The sequence below is a fragment of the Maniola jurtina genome, chromosome Z (assembly GCF_905333055.1).
Source record: "Maniola jurtina chromosome Z, ilManJurt1.1, whole genome shotgun sequence".
Lineage (NCBI taxonomy): Eukaryota > Metazoa > Arthropoda > Insecta > Lepidoptera > Nymphalidae > Maniola > Maniola jurtina.
In genome coordinates, this window is record NC_060058.1 from 11,866,092 (window position 1) to 11,884,431 (window position 18,340).

Sequence of the window (18,340 nt, forward strand, 5' to 3'; positions counted from 1 at the left end):
AAATAAAACGAAGTCTGCAGTTTTAAAAAATCAGCAATAAGCTTTTACAAACAAAGCTATGCAGATCCAAACAAAGGCGTTTTGTTTGTGAAAAGGTGAATTAATTTAAACAGATACCTAACTATACCGACATATGATAATAAACGTTTTTGTAAGCGGCAATAGTCTAGATAAGACATCAGCCTTCTATTTGAGGGGTCTGGCGTTCGATCCCGGGCACGCATCAAAATTCAAAACAAGTATTTTTAACTACCACCTATCACAGGTACACCTACCTTCTACCACAGGTTCGGAATGTCGAGAAGAACTAGCAAGAAACTCGGCGGTTGATCTTTTCAAAGATTTGATATAGAATATTATGCCATACTAGCCGATTCCCGCGACTTCGCCCGCGTGGATTTAAGTTTTTCGAAATCCCTTTGATTTTCCGGGATAAAAAGTAGCCTATGTGCTAATCCAGGATATTATCAATCTCCATTCCAAATTTCAGCCAAATCCGTCTAGTGGTTTTTGCGTTAAGGAGTAAAAAACATACACACACACATACACACAAACTTTCGCCTTTATAATATTAATGTGATACCTATACCTAAAAGTAATTGAAGTCCCGCGCATTGCTGGGCGAGCTGCAGGTCAAATCCACGCTTTTTTATTATTTACACAATCTTCAATTGTATAATATGCTTTTTTTAGGAGCATAATTTTAATAGATTTTTTAAACTTGTCTAAAGGCAAATCCATCTCTAACTTTAGGCAGTTTAACTAATTCATTCATTGCTTCTTCTTTTCTTATCCGAGCCGCTAGGATATGGAACGCCCTTCCGGCATCAATTTTCCCTTCCACCTATAATATGGGTACCTTCAAGTCAAGAGTGAATAGGTAACTTCTAGGCAAGCACGCTCCATCTTAGGCTGCATCATCACTTGCTAGCAGGTCTGATTGCAGCCAAACGCTAGACTATATAATTTTTTTTTAAAAGAGGTAAAGCATCGTCAGGAAACCTGAGATATGCCTGAGAGTAGGTACTTTAGTCTGGTGTCGAGTCTGTCAGTCTGCACTTGGCCAGCATGGTGGACCATGGGTTTACGACATAATGTTGTATCATACACAACCTTAATGCATTGCCTAAAGGTTGAATATGACACATTTCGTTTGAATGGTCCTCTAAAGAAGCCCCTATCTTGAAAGTGAATATCCAGTGTAAGCCTCCACTGTCCGTTCGTCGGTCCACCCACCTGTCTGTCAGCGGGCTGTATCTCGTGAACCGTAATAGGTAGAGAGTTGAAATTATCACAGAAGGTGTATTTCCATTGCCGCTATAACAACAAATAACAAAAAATTTGAAATAGCCGCCATGAAAATTAAAAAAATTAAAAAGTAGTATTTCTAATACAATGGCACGGAACCCTTCGTGCGAGTTCGACCTGCACTTGACCGGTTTCTCAATACAAATTCATGTTGTCCACATAATGATGTGTACGAAGGATTTGTCCCTAAAGTAAGGCTTCTAAGCTCTCGGTAAACAGAAAAGTTATGAAATTTAAACAGAAATGCGCCGAGCGGTTCCACAGCTATGAAATGCAAACAGATGAGCCAATAACCAGACAAACAAATAACATTTTTCAATAAAGTTTTAACGTTCACTGCTTTTGTATTATGGACTATTTGCAATGAACATCTACCTGTCTTCAGTACTAAACTACTGGTAGAGCCTAGTGACGGAGGGAGTTTGGGGTTCATTTCTTACTTTTCAGAGGTTTGTGCGTTTCAAGCACTGTAAGCAATTAAATAGAGAAACATGCATGCCTGACAATAATGTTCCCTAAGGTATGTGAAATCTGCCAATCCTCACTTGGTCAGCGTGGTGGACTTATGGCCAAACCCTTTTCATTCTGAGGTGAGACCCGTATTCAGTAGTGAGCCGGTGATTAGATGACACTTCCGTCCTTTCCCTCCAGCTGCGTCTTCATTCAACCTGTTACTTCGTACTATTCACGGGCTTTCGCGCTGCCATTCGTGCGCTAGTGAAGTGCGGTCATTATAACTTCAAGAAAACTCTGTTTGCCAAATAAATTCTTACCATTTCAACAGTCATTTAATTGACCGAGCGAAGTGAGTTCTCTGAATCTTCTTGAGTGAAATTCTTGCACTTGTCCGTCCGTCTGTCCGTCTGTCACATCCTTATTACTTCCAAATTCCTCAACGTAATTACTTCAAATTTAATTAAACATGCAAATAGATCGATAGATAGATCAGCTGAATTGCATAAAAAATATAAAAAGCTTTATTTCGGGGGGGGGGGGGGGCACTTTATCTCCCCCCCTCCCACCCCCGATTGCCATGTTGACCTGTCGCGTACTATAAATAGGTGATATCGCATTCAAGGGCTAGCTTATTATCAAATAGAAAAAAAAGTCTTGCGCTTTTGATATAAAATTCAGTTTGGTGAAAAGCTACATGCTCAATCCAACCACTCAGCCATCATACATCAAGCCTAATAGAAATCTACAGAGCTACATAATGAAGTTTGCAAAGGGAAGGCGGTGCCGTGAAGGCCTCTCAGAGGCAATTTATTTTCGGGCAACTGTCGTCTTGATAAACAATACTTGGCGAATTCAGCTGCCCACAAGTTTCATGATTTGTTACACTGATACATATTGTAACACTAGAGGATGCTCGCGGCTTCGCCCGCGTGGGTTTTGGTTTTTTCTTAGTCCCGTAGGCACTCTTTGATCTTCCGGGATAAAAAGTAGCCTATGTCCTTCCCCGGGATGTATCCCAAGTCTGTACCAAATTTCATTAAAATCGGTTCAGCGGTAGGGCCGTGAAAACGTAGCAGACAGACAGACAGACATGCACATTTTCGCATTTATAATATTAGTATGGATTTAGGCACCTTTTAGAAATAGTACCCGCTGACTATTTGCTGTTGATCCTACTGATATTGGTCCCATAGGTACAGCCCATCACGATTTGAGGCTGTGTCATATTACATCTTGAGTATCACCGGTGGTATTCAATTCAGATATATAGATAGATAGATGAAATCTTTATTGCACACAAAAACATAAAAAGGAACACAACACAAAAGGAAGAAACAGAAATTACAATTGTGTGCAAAGGTGGCCTTATCGCTTAGAGCAATCTCCACCAGGCAATCTTGTAGGTAAATGACGTATAAAATATGACAGATACCTAAGAATTTTTCTAAACAATATTTTTATTTTGTAATATTACTTATCGCATGCTATACAGTTAGAGCTGCTGTTGTTAAAATCATTAAAACCTTCACCACCGACCCCTTCCAGTAATGCTCATGATACTCAAGTAATGATGTGCTAAGCCCCAACGATGATGCTCATAACATCCAAGTACTGACAGGCTAAACTAATGACACCCAAGTAATTATATTAAGCTGAACCCCACCAATGATGTTCATGACGCCCAAGTAAACTCATGACACCTAAGTAATAATTAACGCCACCCGATGATACTCATGACATCCGAGTAATGATGTGCTTTACCCTACAGGTGATGCACATGGCACCCAAGTAATGATGTGCTAAGCCGATGATGCTCATGACATCCAAGTAGGTGATGATATTCTTAACTCACGACACCCAAGTAATGAAATGCTAACCCTCATCGATGATGCTCATGTCATCCAAGTAAAAATATGCTAAACTCATGACACCCAAGTAATTATATTATGCTGAACGCCACCAATGATGTTCATGACACCCAAGTAAACTCATGACACCTAAGTAATATTATGGTCAACTCCAACGATGATGTTCAGGACAACCAAATAATGATGAGATTAACGCCACCCGATGATACTCATGACATCCGAGTAATGATGTGCTTTACCCTACAGGTGATGCACATGGCACCCAAGTAATGATGTGCTAAGCCGATGATGCTCATGACATCCAAGCAGGTGATGATATTCTTAACTCACGACACCCAAGTAATTAAATGCTAACTCTCATCGATGATATTCATGTCATCCAAGTAAAAATATGCTAAACTCATGACACCCAAGTAATTATATTATGCTGAACGCCACCAATGATGTTCATGACACCCAAGTAAACTCATGACACCTAAGTAATATTATGGTCAACTCCAACGATGATGTTCAGGACAACCAAATAATGATGAGATTAACGCCACCCGATGATACTCATGACATCCGAGTAATGATGTGCTTTACCCTACAGGTGATGCACATGGCACCCAAGTAATGATGTGCTAAGCCGATGATGCTCATGACATCCAAGCAGGTGATGATATTCTTAACTCACGACACCCAAGTAATGAAATGCTAACCCTCATCGATGATGTTCGTGTCATCCAAGTAAAAATATGCTAAACTCATGACACCCAAGTAATGACATGCTAAGCCCCACCTATGTATGATGCTCATTGCTCATGGCGCCAAATAATCACACTAATATTATAAAGGCGAAAGTTTGTATGTGTGTGTGTGTGTGTGTGTGTGTGCAAAAACTACTGGACGGATTTGACTGAAATTTGGAATGGAGATAGATAATATCCAGGATTAGCACATAGGCTACTTTTACCCCGGAAAATCAGATAGTTCCCACGGGAATTTTAAAAACCTACATCCACGCGAACGAAGTCGCGGGTATCAGCTAGTAATTGATAAACTAAATTCATGACACCCAAGTAATGTTAGGCAAACCCCACCAATGATGCTCATGACACCCAAGTAATGATGTGCTATACTCCACTAATTTATTAATGCTTATTTTTAAGAAGAAGATGAAGATCTGATAAATTTCTTCGGAGATGGAGAACAGAACTCCTCAATGGATATGAGTAAATTTCCCGCGATCAGTGTAATAGCTTAGTGAACAGTAAAATTTTAACTAGGCATAGCATATTTTAGTACAGTGAGCCACTAAAAATCCATACTAATTGTGAAATAAAAATGTTCAGAAAATAAATAAAAGCGATTTTAGTGTTTGTGGTTTTTGAAGTCGGTTTTTTTTTTAAATTGTATCCGCACCGTTTATTATCACCCTAACTAAACTCCGTGTTACAAACCCTTACCGAAACTTGCACGACTAAAACTTTGTTATCAACGTCACTTTGAACTCGTAACTCTTAAGTTTCCAGGAAATTTTGAAAGATCCCTTTGCTTAACGTTTACCCGACGAAAAGATTAGCTGTTATTAACTTTCAAAACAATTAAATAAAGGTAAAAGGTACAGGGTACTATAGTACTCGACAGTTCGAGATGCCAAACGGGGTGGGGACACCCCGCACACCCGCAAAGCACCCGCGCTAACCTCGTGCGGGCTAGCACAGGTGAGGTGCGGGTGTGCAGAGCGTCCGCCCGCCTCATACCCCGATTGCCATCTCGACATGGGTTCGTGGGGGTACCCACCTCGATTGCCATCTCAACCTGTCGCGTACTATAATTACAAGGAAATATAATACAAAGCAATTAGGCAGGTATTTTCAGTTTCGAAAGCTCCAGATGAATTAAGTATACGGCATCAGATATTTGATAAAAATAATGCGTTATTTTTTACGCTTATTTATATTTGGTCGATTTTGGTCAATGGTCGAGATATTTCAAAAGATATTTCAAAGTGCGAGGCCTGTAAGCAAATATTTTACTGATCATTATGAAATGTGCAAGAGTCGTTTGTCTGGAAATAATAAACAAAAGATTGTGTAAATTGAATTTATCAGCGAATGAAGTATAAGACTTCAGGGTTGCTGATCGTTTCTCCCTGTATTTGGGAAAATAGGCAGTAAAACTTTCAGCTTTTATAAAATATCGAAGATAATCAGACTTGACGTAAGATTTTTTACACCTTTGATACCTGTTATCTCCCAAAGCCACCATGATTCAAACTTCATAGTTGGTGATCGTTCCTCCCTGTGTTGAGGATTATACTCAGAAAAACTGTCAGCTTGTATAAAATAACGAAGGTTATACTGGCACTCGGTGGCTCTCTCTCTATTGAGCTAAACAAGACAATAAATTGGAGATACGCCAGACTGTAAAATGAGAATACATTATATATTGAGAGCGTTGCAGGATTTATGAGTGAAACGCATATATAACAACAGCAAATGTCGGCCAGTAAGTCTGTGGCGGTATAAATGTACAAAAGTTATTACTTATTGTAAGAGTTGGCTAATAAATTAACCCGAACCTCTCTCTCCCCCTGCGTTGTATATTCTTCATTACTGAAGGTCATGCCACTTGCTATCACGAATTAAATCCTTTGTGGGGATGACGATGACGGCGACAGATTTATCTCATTTGACGACCTCCCTGGCGTAATGGTGAGCGTTGAGGTCCTTGGTTCGATTGGCAGGGGCAATTTCAAAATTTATAATTTCTAAACTGTTTCTGGTCTGGTCTGGTGGGAGGCTAGTGACTAGTTAGCACATGTGATAAGGTGTATGGGTGTAATAATAACTGCCACACCATTTCCAAGTTAGCCTGCTATCATCTTAGACTGCATCATCACTTATCACCAGGTGAAATCGTAGTTAAGGACTAACTTGTAAATAAATAAATTTTCGACCGCATAGCCACATAAGAAGCTTTGCTTTAAAAAGTAGTGTATGTGGATGGGCGTCTATGTAGGAATAGAAGTACGTATAACTTTATCGCATCCCAGCCACACGTCTCTCTAAACGGTAAGTATAACCTACGAGTATGACGTAAATTCATTGAATGCGAGAATTCTAAAGTCAGACATTACTGAATCCTCTAAATTGTTAAAATCGTTCTATATTCAACTCCAACTACGCTTTATTGAAAACAATAGACTGTTAACGCGATTCTATTCGTCTATTTATCGCTATGCATATTTCATGGTCTAAAATTCTTGAAGACAAAAGTTTTCGAATAGTGCGTGTTGCCAATGATGAGTTATGACATAACAGGGTTCAGAGACAGTGGTCGCTAAACTATTGGACCTCATATGACAGCCTGGAATCACTTATCGGGCGATGGAGAGAGCTATACTTGGGTTTTGGAGTTTCTCTACATGTACAAATCAGAAATGAAGAGATCTGTAGGTGAACCAGATCGAGTAACTGACTTTTCTCAACGGATTGCGAACAGACTTATGGTTCCGACATAAATCTGTCTCGTTTAAAACTCTAAGTAACGTATGAGCAAAGTCAAAGTACGGTCTATAGATCTCTACACATTGAATAAACTAGACATAGACTTATCGAAAATACACGCAATACTTTTGCGAACCGACCAATTTTTATTAGGTTATAAAGTTAACTTAGCCGGCTTGTTGAGCAAAGTATAGAGATTTGTATTTGTTACAGGTATGGGCTTGACAACAATCTCACCTAAAGGTACGTGTTCAAATTTTTTCTTGTGCAAGGTTTACGACGGCACATAATATTATTACTCGATTTAAATATAGATTTTGACGGTTGGATTTGAATGACTATAATAAATAAAGAATAATTCATAGTAATACTATGAATGCGCAAGAGTGTGTGTCTATTCACTAACTTTTCACGGTCTATCTGTTTAATCGGTTTTTAGGAAAATACAAAGCTTGCATCCCTTTTAGTCCCAGGAAATCAAAGAATTCCCATCGGGATTTTTAAAGGCTAATCCGTCTAAATGATTTCAAAGATAGCTTGCAACCTACTGAACGGGCATAAGCTACACTTTGTCCCGTATTACTGGACGATGCCCGTGACTTCGTCCGCGTGGATTTAAGTTTTTCAAAAATCTTGTGAGAAGTTTTTGGGATAAAAATAATGTATGTGCTAAGTTAGAGTATAAGAAGCATTTTCATTCCTTTCAGCGAAACGAATTCATCCATCGTGGCGTGATTGACTAAGAATCGTCCAAACTTCCACATTTTATAATAATTGTATTATTAGGATCCTAACAAAAGTCTAAATATCCTTTTCATCCAAAATCCACTTGTAAAAAGTTGGTAGAAAATTTTAGTAGGTACTTTCACTAAATCTTGAAAAGTATAATTGTTATCCAAGTTTATCGATTTAGTTTTAACACAAGACCTCCTTACAAAAGTTAAGGTGGTTTATACAGCATTATTCAATTATCTCGCAAAAGTCTGAACCTAAGCGAACTTTCAGCGCAAGCCAATAGCTGTAACTTTTGTTCTACAACTTCAAAATTGGCTTATAATTTTACTATGCGAAGTAATAAAATAACATGTACATTGTTCTTAATCCCTGGATAATAAAATTTTAATATTATTGTCGGTGGGATTAAAATACAGACTTTACTATAGAATATACGCTATCAAACTACCTATTGGCTGTGACTTCATCTACGTAGAACCAGGTTATTAAAAATTTCGTCGGAATTCTTTCGCTGAGACTTATAGAGCGCATTTTCCTTTACTCAGATTAATCTTAGCAAAGGCAAAGCTTACTCTATGATCTAAGGGGATGTTTGCCTGGAATATGAAGTAGCTCATATTATGAATATTAACTTGTATGGATGCTAAAAACCAGAACGATCCTTAGTTCCATTGTTGCGTAAAAGAAGGAAACCAACATAATTAATTACTTCTTTTTAGACAATATACCTACCATTGCCTGCAAGTACTAATATCATAAATGTGTCTATTTGTCTATGTGTCTGCTAGCTTTTCACGGTCCATCTATTAACCGATTTTGAAGAATTTTTATACGGAGTTAGTTCGGGGAAGGATGTAGGCTAATTTTTCCTAAAAAATCTAAGTGTTCCCTCGTGATTTTCAAAAACTCAAATCACGCGGGCGACACCGTGGGCATCATTTAAGTTAATAAATAAGTAGATTTAAATATACTTGAGAGTAGAACAGCACCCTAGCTCAACGTAGTACGGTAGTATCGTAGCGTAACGTAGTTTTGAAGCGTATCGTTTTAACGTATCTTCACAGCGAAGCGTTACGTTGTAGCGTAGCGTAGAAATCGTAGTACAGCGCTGTTGCATAGTTAAGCATCGTAGCGTGCCGAAGCATTGAAGCACAGCGTAGCTACGTTGCGTAGTGTAGCGCTGTTGTGTAGCTAAATAACGGAACCGTAGCTTAGCTCTGCTGCTTCGCAAACTTGCTACCGTACATTTCTATAAATGGATTTAATGACAGCAGTTTTGCTGGTGAGAACTTTACTTATAAAAGGAATATTCGATTCCCGCATGGATTAGTTTATTTAAGTTTACATTTGCCTTGGGACACATTTGTGCAGTCCGTTACGCCACGTAGAAGCTGTAGAGGTATGGTTTAATAACATACTTCTTTCAGCTCGCTAGTATGATAATCTGTATTGTCAACATAAACATAAACCTTAATTTACGCTAGAGCAATTTAGTGTGACATTACATCATGATATAGGGTTGCAGCTTACAATCATTTAAAATTCTGCAAAATCGATGGCAGACATTCGTATTGGTTTCAATTCTACAGCACGATTTTGTTTCGGCATAAAATAACTGCCGCTTGCTGACTAAGGCCGCAAAATTGATGCTTCAGTTTGTTTCTACATTAGCACGTGTTCTAGCTCCGGCGGAAAAAGCCTTAACAGGGCTCTCTCCGTCACTCGTTTCATACAATCGTAGTTCCAATTTCATTTGAATATTAAGCAACCAAAGTCCATGAAATTTTGCAGACATATTCTAGAAACTAATATCTGTGTCTGTGGTGTTTTAGATTTTTCTAAAAATATGTAGTTTTAAAATTACAGGGGCTCAAAGATTTGTATGAAAATTTTTAAGACCGCGTAACTTTGAAACCGAATATTTTAACAGGAATCTGGAAAACCACAGACATAGATATTAGTTTCTAGAATATGTCTGCAAAATTTCATGGACTTTGGTTGCTTAATATTCAAATGAAATTGGAACTACGATTGTATGAAACGAGTGACGGAGAGAGCCCTCTTAAATCAGTGCGTTTTGCTGCAAAATCGGTAAGAAACACGTAAGAATCGTAGCGTCGTAGTAAAGTCGTAGTGGTGTTGCGTAGCTAACATCGTAGCAACGTGAAGCTACGTGGCGTAGCGTACCGCAGTAGCGTAAATAGTAACGTAGGATCGTGGCGTAGCGTAGCATCATGGCGTAGCGTATCATCGTGGCGTAGCGTATCATTGAGACATGGCCGTAGCGTAACTCCGTTGCATCGCAGACTTTTACAACGGTATATTATATTATTTATTAATACTTTGACGACAGCAGTTGCGCTGTTGAGAACTCTACTAATGATCCGAATGGCTTGGATTTGATTCCCGACTGGATTAGATTAAGTTTAGGTTTAAATTTCCCCTTGGACGCATTTGTTGAGTTCGGTACGCCTTATAGAAATCGTTTGCAAGCTATACATACGGTTCTAATAACACTGCCATACTCCTTCCAGGTTAGCCCGCTGACATGTTAATCTGCATCGTCACTTACATCAACATAAAGCTTCACTTACGCAAATGCAACTTAATTCGACATAATAGCATAACCACATGGCTACATGATACAATAATTCAAAAGCTAGGGTCATTGAAGATTGGTCACCGTAATACAGTCACAGTTCACGACATCGACAGTTAGGGAACTCTGACAATACGTCGAGGTATCAAAGTCAGTGGCAGGCATCAAATGTTATACATTTAACGCAGGTAGCCCTAAAGTAGCCCTATTTTTAACCCCCGACCCAAAAAGAGGGGTGTTATAAATTTGACGTGTGTATCTGTGTGTCTGTGTATCTGTGTATCTGTCTGTGGCGTCGTAGCGCCTAAACGAATGAACCGATTTTAATTTAGTTTTTTTTGTTTGAAAAAATCAAGCCACCTGATCGAAAGTGTTCTTAGCTATCATCCAAGAAAATCGGTTCAGCCGTTTGAAAGTTATGAGCTTTTTTCTAGTCACTGTAACCTTCACTTGTCGGGAGTGTTATAAATTTTTAATTTACACTTGTTCTTTGATTTTGTCATCATAGCTTATATTTGACATATCGTCGATTCAGTATCAACCCGAGTGTTACCTCACCTCACTCTAGTTCACTCTGACGATGTTGACTCGATATGTTTCAGTATGTCACATGCCCTATTCTTGTTCTGGCGTAAGGTAGACTTAATCAGCGCATGAGAACACACGCGAGAAATCAAAATGATTGCGCTTGTTCTGTGGGTGAGGTTGCAACCAAGGACATACTAATTACTTATCATCAAATAAATAATAAATAAATAAACCATTCAAGTGCGAGTCGGACTCGCAGACGAAGGGTTCCGTACCATCGATATTTTACCAAGATATTTTAATACTTTTATGCACTGCAAGTTAATGACGGAAAACTCTATCTATATGTGATTTATGAAACTAATTATATGATGTCCGCGACTTCATCCACGTTGATTAAGGTTTTTAAAAACTCCGTGGGATTTCTTTGATTTTCCAGTATAAAGAGTTCCAATGTCCTTCCCCGGAATGTAAGCTATCTCTGTACCAAACATCAAAATCGGTTAAACTGAGTAAAGCTAGCAGACAGACAGACACTTTTACATAATTATAATATTAGTATGGATAATTATGTTTATAATTTTAATTTTTTAATACCTACCTAACTGAATTTCATGATTTTAGGTCAACGGGAAGTCCGTATAGGTTTTTCTTGACAGATATGACTGACAATTAGACAGCAGAAAGATCCTATAAGGGTTCCTTTTTTTTTTGATGTGAGGAACCCTAAAAATAAATTATAGGTGAGCGCGCTAGGTCCTCGTGGGAATAGAATCGTTAGGTAAATATTGTGTGCAGATTTCCGTTGCACGCGGCAAATGAACGGTTAGATTGATGAAGTGGAAAGAGTTCGCGCGCTTTGTTGGTGCTTGCATTGTTTACCAGTGGTTTGGTATTTGATTGCGGTAAAGTAAATAAAGGAAGTCCATACCAAATCTATACTGATATTATAAATGCGAAAGTATGTTTGTTTGTCCTTCCTTCACGCCCTAACTAAGCAACAAATGTCTGATTTTTAAAACCTAAATCTTATCTCTATCTTTTAACTTACATTCATCTTTTTACCCTTTCTCACTAGTCATTACATCCTCTGTAACGTGGTTACCTGGCAGAGATCGCTTCAAAGCGATAAGGCCGCCAAATTGTAGGTACTAATATACTTGTTGTGTAATGTATAAAAAGCAACTTTTAAAATGATGGTGTAGAATAAAGGATATTTCCAATTCTTTTTCCACGTGGACGAAGTTGTGGGCATCAGCTAGCTATATGAATGAATAGGCGTCTTCTAGGTAAACGCGTCCCATCTTAGGCCACGTCATCACTTTCCATCTTATCATATGATCATTTGTTATCATATTATCATTTGATATCTTATCATATGTTGGCCTCATATTCGGGTGGTCTGGGATTCCATTCCGGGCACGGAACTCTAACTTTTCAGAGTTATTTGCGTTTTAAGCAATTAAGTATCACTTTCTTTAACGGTGAAGGAAAACATAGGTGACTTAAAATGGTTAACGCTAACAGAGAGAGCTCTACTAACTTCTTACAATACTAACTTCTTTCCGTGGATAAAGTACCTATAGGTATTAAACTAAGTCCCAAGTGATACTAACAAGCCAATTATCGCTGTATGGGTGTCGAGTGCATAAACCACGAACTGATAATAACTTGAGCAGCAAATTGTGTTGTAACTTGTAGCATAATCTACTAAGATCGATTGCAAACTTGAACATTAGTGCCTAACAAGCAAAACTACACTATAAAGTTTGAATATGCAACGTTTGGTCATTATCTACAAACTTTGCTCTTGTTCAACTCGGATATAATACATAATGGTCCAAGATCCCACTGGCGCCAGACGTGTCTTATTTTATGAGAAACTAATGTATGTGATAGAGCTCCAAACATAGTTATCGTATCACATAACTTTCATCATTATCATTATTTTACACTACACACTACCGAAAAACAAAAAACAAATAAGTAGGTATAAGAATTGTTGGTGCATTACTTATTACTTATTCCATACACAGCTTTATTCACTGTTTGGTAATGACTAAATATTATTAAATGCCAAATTTCATGAGTCTAGATCAACGGGAAAGTACCCTATAGGTTTTCTCGACATACACCACGGACGGACGGATGGACGGACAGACAAACAGACAAGAAAGTGATCCTATAAGGGTTCCGTTTTTCCTGTAGAGATACGAAACCCTAAAAATTAGTGTATGTATATAGATTTAAGAATGTATTGAGAAAATTATGGAGAATTCTCAGGCATGCAGGTTTCCTCACGATATTTTCCTTCACAGTATCACTAACTTTAATTGCCATGATTGAACAATGCAATCTGTGTTAAGAGGGGTCTCTCCGTCACTCGCTTCATACAAACGTACTTCCAATTTCATTTGAATATTAAGCAACCAAAGTCCATGAAATTTTGCTGACATATTCTAGTAACTAATATCTATGTCTGTGGTTTTCCAGATTTCATATAAAAAAAGTTTTCAGTTAAAATATTCGGTTTCAAAGTTACGCGGTCTTAAAAATTTACATACATATCTTTGAGCCCCTGTAATTTTAAAACTACATATTTTCATAGATATGTCATATTTTTAGAAAAATCTAGAAGACACAGATATTAGTTTCTAGAATATGTCTGCAAAATTTCATGGACTTTGGTTGCTTAATATTCAAATGAAATTGGAACTACGATTGTATGAAGCGAGTGACGGAGAGAGCCCTGTTAAGCCCAACTTTTATTTTATTTGGAGTATCAATTTGAAACAGCCCGAGTTTTTGTCGCGTGAAAAAGAGCGATTGCGCTTGACGTTTACGATGCCAGTTTGAATGTTGGCACCCAATTTCATATAATAGGTACGTAGTTCACTTGTGAAAAAGCCCGACAATGAATGTTACCAATGATTGCCTGAATGTACATGGACCTCTGTTTGTATCTAAATATATTTTTTGAACTGAAAACTAATTCTTTAGACGGCCTGGTCTGTAAACTGGCTGGGTTTCTGTAGACTGCCTGGTTGATTTTGGGATAGGTAGGTAAATAAAAACTTCAAGGTCACCTCAAAGACGTGCTAATGTTAATATTGCTGGGAAAGCTGATAGATGGAAAAATTGAACTTATATTAATGCTTTAACTCAAATATTATGAAATTTAAATTTTGGATACTAATAGTACCTACAAAATTAATTGGAAAATCAAAAAAAAAAGACAATTTCGTATCATTTTTAGGGTTCCGTACCTAAAAAGGAAAAACGGAACCCTTATAGGATCACTTTGTTGTCTGTCTGTCCGTCGTGTCAGTCAAGAAACCTATAGGGTACTTCACGTTGACCTAGAATCATGAAGTTTGGTAGGTAGGTAGGTCTTATAGCACAACTCACATGTACAGGAATAAATCTGAAAACCGCGAATTTGTGGTTACATCGTTTAAAAAAAAAAAAAAATGTGTTTCAGTTTTCAAAATAAGATAACTATACTAAGTGGGGTATCATATGAAAGGGCTTTACCTGTACGTCCTAAAACAATTTTTTATTTATTTTTATGTATAACAGTTTTTGATTTATCGTGCAAAATGTTGGAAAAAATGCCCGAGTACGGAACCCTCAGTGCGCGAGTCTGACTCGCACTTGGCCGGTTTTGTTTTTTAATTTATGCGTCCTTATTATCCATAGACAGCATTTTATATTTAATTTAATTTATTTATTTATTTTTGACCGTTTTATCTCTGGTAACATTAAGAAATGTCAGAACTTCACTTAATTAATAACCAGCTTATACCTTGGCGTATATACTTAGCTGTATCTAATTAATATAGTCTATAGGTACTTAGTGGGTTACACAGTAAGCTGGGAAGCAGTTTACAAAACAACTTACTCGAAATCCTTCACAGAGGTCTCTACACGCACTCGATGAACACTTTTTAGCACGATTCACACACATTACACATCTTGGCAGCATATTGCCCACCGCACAGGTATCACTTTAGACAATTATAATAGTCTAGACACAAAACACGAACACGCACCACTATTTAAGGACCTATATTTATAACTTACACTGCGCCGGGACCTATACGAATTCAGGCGGCTTCGGCGCGCGCGCAAGCAACGTAGCCGCTACACGAACTGAACTCAGAACTGCTGAACTGCTCGTACCTTCGTCCCTCAGCCCCTTCCACCCTCAACTATGCCCTATGCGAGAAAAATAGGATGCTATCCCGCGGGCAACGATTTGTTAGTCCAGGATTAAAGAAAGCTTCTGTCACTACTCACTATACAGTCTACAGGTCCTCATCTGTACCTCTGATTCAAAGAATCACTTCAATCTGCAGCTCTGGCGTGGCGTGATTGAAGGACAAATGGGTGAAAAAGCTTGCTATTCCACGTGACCTATTTTTCGTTCAGGATTTAAATTAGCATAGGCCACTCTACTTACAAGTTCTCAACTACTTATACCTACCCATGCAAAAATCACGTCGTAAGCATAAAGGGCTTTATTCCTGAAAATACAAATGAAATAATAGGTATAAGTATAGAGAAGAAGCTGCCTATTCACTCTTGACTTGAATCTACACATTTTAAAAGTGGAAAGGAAGCTTACTAGCTCACTAGCTTAGGGGAATTCCCTAGCTGATGTTCGTGACTTCATCCACGTTGATTTAGGGTTTTTAAAAACCTGGGAATCCCGTGGAAACTGTTTGATTTTCTAAGATTAAAAGTAGCTGTCACTCTCCAGTTCTTTAACTATACCCACGTAAAAAATCACGTCAATCCATTACTCCATTGTGATGAGATTGAAGGATAAACCAACAAACCAACAAACAAACATACTTTTGTCTTTCACATTTATACTTAGAACATGAAGAATGTTTCTCATGTACAATATAATAATATTATGTACTATAATAATAATTATTAGAATAGGTACAATAAACCGCATACTCGGAGTTCCGTGCAAAGCAAAGAATTTCACAATAACCGCGTCAAAGCAGGCATTCCAATAACCGTATTTCATCCTACGTCTGCGCTAATACATAGCTCTTCTAATTAATAATATGCAATAGATATCCCGAATGCCACACCATGTAATAAAATTATCATCATGATCAACCAAAAGACAACCTTTGCTCGACATCTAGGCTTCCCCGACTGTGTGTCCACACACTGCTCTACTCGCGCAATTAATCGCGACGCGCTGCACTAGGTCGCTTGCCTTTACAACGCGATGGACGTCGAAACTGTGGCAACATGCGCGCTATTGCATACTTACCAACAAAATAGGGAGCGATGGGCATGAACGAGGAACACGCGAGTAACGCGGTCACACTACGTCTCTGCCTCCGTTCCTCGCTTCTTCCCATGCCACACGGGCAGTGTGTGGACGGGGGGTAAGATGCCTAGCATAATGCACAAAGGAAGATTTTTTTTGTAAGGGGTCTTCCCCATACAAAAAAAAACACACACTACACAACTTTCGGTGGGCCTCTTGGCCAAGAGGCCCACCGAAAGTTGTATAGTGCCTGTTCACTAAGCAGTAGCAAATTATCAGGCCGTCTATAGGCATTATCTATGAATCAGGCGCACTGTTGGTTAGCATGCACACTCTTTTGACAATTTCTCGTGATTCCAGTTCGATTTCTATAAAACGTTTATTCTATCTAATCTATTAAAATAATTTAATTCTTTCAAGTGTAATAATATGATGATCAACCAACGCTACCATTTCTATCGGGCCTATAAAATGTCTCCTTTGCACCTGTAAGTTATTAGGAAACCTGAATGCCTAAGTGTTTTCAAAGGTGTGTGATGCCTGTCAATCCACACTTGGGCAACGTAGTGAACTATGGCATAAACCTTTTTCATTCCAAGAGAAAACCCGTGTTCAGTAGTGAACTGGTGCTGTGATAGGTGCAAAATAATGAGATGTAAAGGGAAAACGCCTGTATAAAAATAATAGCAAAACTAAAGTATTGTGAATTAGTTATAATATAGGGATTAAAACGCCATCAGAATGATATTATGTTTACGTACATACATACGTTCGGATTTCTGACGAACGTAACGTATCTTCAGTGCAGTGGTTCAACATGAGTTGAATGTCATTGTTTAGGGCAACGGTGAACAAAATCCAGTTAGCTTTGATGATTGCCAACCTCCGGTAGGAGATGGCACTAGAAGAAGAAGTACGTACCTACCTACGAGCTGCCGATAGTAGAGAATTGTTGGCAGCACAGAACTTAAAACGAAGTAGGGAGGTACGCACTCAGTCGTGAGAGCTTGAAAGCGTCAGCCGTATTGATGATGTCCACAAAGAGCTGGAAGTAAGGCCATGTCTTGTTAACATGTTACATCATTTGAATAAAATTAAAATGTGTTTTAATTTTCAAAGTAAGATAACTATACCAAGTGGGGTATCATATCAAAGGGCTTTCGTATACATTCTAAAACAGATTTTTATTTATTTTTTATGTATGATAGTTTTTGATTTATCGTGCAAAATGTTGGAAAAAATACCCGAGTACGAAACCCTCAGTGCGCGAGTCTGACTCGCACTTGGCCAGTTTTTTTACCAAATGGTTAGTGATATAGATTCTTTCACTGTCTCTGCTAGTCGACAAACATTTAAAATTCGAATTCTATCAAAGTTAGTGAGATGTAAAATCTCATACTATCCTATATAGGATTTCAGAATTCTAGGTCAACGGAAAGTAGGTTTTCATGACAGACACAACAGACGGACTGACGGATAGACGGACAGACAGACAGACAACAAAGTGATCCAATAAGGGTTCAGTTTTTCCTTTTGAGGTACGGAATCCTAAAAAGGTGACTGGGTGCACCATTTTTTTATTTTGAGTACGGAGCACTACAGTAGCATAGGTATCTACCTAATAGAGCATTTCACTCCGCTCAGAGCTCTTTGTTCGAAGCGGACTGTATTATAAACGATCATTTTGAGCCAAAATAAATCCCAGGAACTAAATCAAAACTGAAGCTCTTAATCGGCTTTCAGCTCCACCGTCAGAGCGCTGATTTATTTCCAGTGGAACATCATCAGTGACAGCCGCATCGCTTTCACTCTAGAGTAAGCGCTTTTATATTAGACGATACGATATCGTTCCAGCAGCCACTTTATTATGCAGTCAGCTTATAGTCCAGTCATTTGGTGCCCAAAAAGGGGCTTACCTAAAAAGTTTTCCAGGAGTTTTGAAAATTTGTGGTTTTATAGATTTCGACATGCTCTTTCCGAATTTTCATTCTGCTACCTCGTATTTTCGCCGCTCGCGCCGCCACCTTGTAAAAATGGCGTCCAAAAACAGTTTTTT

The 18,340-nt window shown here is 38.3% G+C and overlaps 1 long non-coding RNA gene across 1 annotated transcript; it reads right to left on the bottom strand.

The window, feature by feature from the left end:
• Window positions 1-2,367: 2,367 nt before the first annotated feature.
• On the bottom strand, window positions 2,368-17,575 carry LOC123880067. The gene is made up of 3 exons (XR_006799157.1): window positions 17,562-17,575; window positions 14,784-14,786; window positions 2,368-2,423 (listed from the first exon to the last, which is right to left on the bottom strand). It is a non-coding gene; the product is annotated as an uncharacterized LOC123880067 (long non-coding RNA).
• Between the last annotated feature and the right edge of the window lie 765 nt (window positions 17,576-18,340).